We start from the raw sequence: 4,384 nt of genomic DNA, 5'->3' as shown, positions 1-4,384 counted from the left end.
ATCCAGCAGTAATTGTGGGGCATGGATGGGAATAAGTAAAACCCCTTACATGTGACCGATAGACAGTAGGGGACACTATTTTCCTTAAGGTAGGAGTGGGCCCTCTTGCCTGCAGGGCCCCGGTGCAGTTAGACAGGTTGCACATATGGTATATCTGACCCTGGACATCATAATCATAACTATGTGATGATTATAATAGTGTAATATAATGTAAGAACCTATAAACCCTTATTATATGAGATGTGACTTTATACTATAAGTGTATAAGTATATTAGAAGAATGGTCTTACCTTGTATCTTTCTAGATCGAGCCAACATTTTTTTCAATGCTTTTAAGTCTCTGTCAAAGTCTGTCTCCACTGAATGGCAAAAATACCCACATTAACTTATTATATATAAAACATGTACAAAAAAGTCCACAGCAAAGTAGCATAAAATACAAGTGAATGAGGAATGGATCTTTACCTTCAGGATAAGGTGTCTCTACTCTTTTCTTAGGATATCGCAGTCCTGCATTGATCTTACGTTCTGAAAAAGTTATAATACTCATCATTGACATAAATGTGTCATAATTGTAATAGTTTTATAAATTATATAAAGTCTTGTGATCATGAAGTAACAAGAGATGTAACACTCCAATATAACCTATGGGAGATATGGAAACAACTGAACACTGCCTCTTGACTTTCCTTTTCACCTTTAGACCAAATGCACACGGATGCATATTACACGCGGATTTGCCATGCAAATTATCCTGCGGCAAATCCGCAATGTAATACAGTATCAGCGAAGCAAGATTCCAAGTTCTCATCTACACGTTGCAGAATTTTTCCGCACATCAATTAACCTTCGGTGCGTATTTTACAATCTGCAGGATCTGAATTTCTCTTGCGTTTCCGCTTGCGAACTGTATCTGACAAATGTAGAAAAAACGCACCAAAATCCACAACATAAAACACAAAATGTTCTTGAAATAAGGTCATATAAAGGCAAATATTAATCTTTCTAATAACCAGGAGTTTTGTTTTAAAAAACCTAATAAAAATGAGAACATAGGTAGAAATATTAACAGCCATTTTTTATACTACTCATCATAATAAGAACTTCTAGATTAACCTACCATGGAAATTTCCACGCGGTACAATGATTTTCTTTAATTGTTTTTCTTTTGTGGGAATTCTATAGGAGACACCTACATGAGAAAAATACACAAATTAACCATTATAACTGTACATTATATAATAATAATCTATTATACTATTCTATAACTTACCATGGAAATTGCCACGCGGGACAATGATTTTCTTTAATTGTTTTTCCTTTGTGGCAATTCCATATGAGACACCTACATGAGAAAAATACACAAATTAACCATTATAACTGTACATTATATAGTAACCTATTATACTATTCTATAACTTACCATGGAAATTTCCACGAGGAACAATGATTTTCTTAATTTTTTTCACTTTTGTGGAAATTCCATTTGAGACACCTACAAGACAAAAATACACACATTACCCATTATAATTGTACATTATGTATTAATAATTGATTAAACTATTCTATTAAATATGGTAGATCCTTCTTAAGACCAGACAGGGTAAGCTTCTGTCAAGGAGAACAGCATTATGGGTAGGGGTTGTCTCCTGGTCTGAGGCAGATGTACCTTATGGACCCCCTCGGACTCCAGAGCCTGTGTCTGTGATCGCCCCTACACCTCCGATAGTCATACCCTGCATAGCTAACATTATAAGTATTGTGCATTACCTTCAGTATATGTTGTTGTGGTACTGGGCAGTGATGTAACTGTTGCAGCAGACGTTTTATCTATAATAAAGAAAATATTACATTATGGAAAGGATGAAGAACAAATCATGATCCGATCATAGTATATGGATAATAACAATCCAGTATCAGACAATATATTTATTCAGAGAACTCACCGGTCCCCTGCAGATCATTCTCAGTTGGGGGTGTAGACCCTTGTGTTGTAGTTGTAATGTCTGCACTAACTAGATCTATAACACAGTACAGAGAACGTGTTAATAATACTAATAATAGTGAAACCTTCTGATGTCCGGCACACAGCAAAGAGTCATTCACTGACAGCAATATTATTGAGACACCATCAGTTATATTATATCTATTGTGCATTGATGACATTTTCTCATTATTTTCATTACAGTGAAATTAAATGTAAGGCAGATTTCTATTATCATGAAACTATAGTATATTTTGGGGTATTTTATGGTTTTTGTCTATAGCCAGGAGGTCTTCATATCTATTATGGGTTTGTATGAAAATGTGAATATAAAGATTTAACACTTGTAACCTCATATCTCAATAGAAAGCCCTAGTTGTCTTCTGCAGATATAGTATATACCTAATTGTAATTTGTTTCCTACTATCCCAATGTATAAACGATGCGGATAGATGTTGTGATGCATTGACTTGAACACCCCTTGTAAACTACATTATAATTTGTGACTTGTATTTATACTTAGTATTACCCTAAATAAATATATTGGTTCTCTGAAAGAATGGTAGTAATAGCCTCATACAATCAATATTAACCCTAGAGTGTATATTGTGTATTAGTGTTATATATAAATAATGTGCATGGATCTATTAAACGTCTCGTATACACTGGTGTAGCAGTATTTCTTACTTGGTTCTTTGTGATAAAGTAATGGGAATTTAGTCTATTTTAATTCTTTTCTAAATAATATATAAATCCCCCAATATTTCCATCAATGTATAGACTCTAAACTTGAGTCCCGTGCCATCAATACCAACATCTAAGCCGACTGAACATGCTAATCCGCTGATATACTTGTATGTTTGTCATTACTAGATGGATTCTCTCTCTATAATAAGTTATTATATTACCTTCAGGGGGTGGTGGTGTGGTGATAGACAATGTTGTCTTTATTATCACACCAGATGTCTTGTCTATAAGAAACAAAGAGAAAATCAACATTATAAACATATTCTCTATATCTATAGAAAGATATTTCTGTCATTGGGAACAGTAATGGACATTGATGGATTCCCTATTCCTGAAATCTTCATTGGTGGGAATGTTAGGAAACATTTCCTTGTAGAAGGCCACATACTGGATATAACATGGGCCCAACATAATAATCACATCATGACACCACATAGAACATGACAGTCTTTATAATGGTTTGAGGAAACTTTTTAATCTTAGGGCACAGTTCTAGTAAATGACAGAATATGGAGGAGGATATTGTAATAATAACATATTCACAATACACTTACCATTGATGTTTGAACGCGGAGTCACCACAATTTTTCTCAAACGCGTTTTAGGTATTTTTTTTTGTCCATCAGATGGACCTGTATGAAAAAAATTACATTCATTTGTTATATTATCTACATTTAGAAACAAACTATGAGTGAGGTTTGTGGCGCTGCTGCTGATGTATTTAGCGCACAGAGCATTGCCTAAGACTGTGTACAGTTGTATCCACTTCTCAGCGGAGAGCAGGTTCCCATGTTCTCATTCACTGATGGCAAACAGGTATATTACAAGTATATTAGTTATATCGTTTTATTCTTACCTTCAGCATATGCTGGAACAGTGTGAGACTTCGATGTTATATCAATCTCACCAGGAGTTGTTGCTGCAATAAATAAGATAAATAAAATCAAAACAATATTAAAAAATATACTTTTCTGTATATACTTTATTTAAATAACTGGGATTATTATACTGCAAAATTCTAATATTCCTTGTAGAAGACTCTGAAAAATCGTACATAGGGCGCACACACACACACACACACACACACACACACACACACACATAAGCAGCTATATAAATCTATACAACACGTGACAGGTCCATAGTATCTCTGTATTCTGTGGTGCTGGGATGTTCTACCATTGACGCTAATATGTGCACACACTGGTGATAACTTTAATATTGAGGAGAAGATTGTATTATATCATTTCCCCTCAGTCTCCCTGACTGACATCAATCTGTTGCAGAATGGAATTCTCATATACATTATTTCTAATAGCCTTTTATATATAATTCTCTAGCTTCTTGGACATCTACTTAGGATCCCGTCTATTAGCCATACTAGAGAGCCACTAGATCCTTCTCTGCCATCCATTGAACAGTATGTGGCCGCCTGTAACTTCGATACAGAGTTTCAACAGTCTTATACCAGCTGGACACGGGGTGGGGGGGGGGGGACGGGACTGTCCTTAAAGAGTGGGTTGTTTTGATGGGATAACCTCTTTAATAGTAAAGTTGGCAATAAAAGTCCAGGAATATTCACATGAACAACCCAACTGTTTATAAGAGATTGAAGAACGGATAATTTGGATTTTAAGAAATTATCATTTCGAT

At 34.9% G+C, this 4,384-nt stretch overlaps 1 long non-coding RNA gene across 1 annotated transcript; it reads right to left on the bottom strand.

Moving 5' to 3' along the window:
* Positions 1-1,120: 1,120 nt before the first annotated feature.
* Positions 1,121-1,500, bottom strand: LOC142740926 (uncharacterized). Its single transcript, XR_012880927.1, has 3 exons — positions 1,424-1,500; positions 1,274-1,345; positions 1,121-1,192 (listed from the first exon to the last, which is right to left on the bottom strand). It is a non-coding gene; the product is annotated as an uncharacterized LOC142740926 (long non-coding RNA).
* Positions 1,501-4,384: the final 2,884 nt, after the last annotated feature.

The sequence above is a fragment of the Rhinoderma darwinii genome, chromosome 2 (genome assembly GCF_050947455.1).
Source record: "Rhinoderma darwinii isolate aRhiDar2 chromosome 2, aRhiDar2.hap1, whole genome shotgun sequence".
NCBI classification, from domain to species: domain Eukaryota; kingdom Metazoa; phylum Chordata; class Amphibia; order Anura; family Rhinodermatidae; genus Rhinoderma; species Rhinoderma darwinii.
This window is presented reverse-complemented; position numbering and strand designations above follow the sequence as displayed.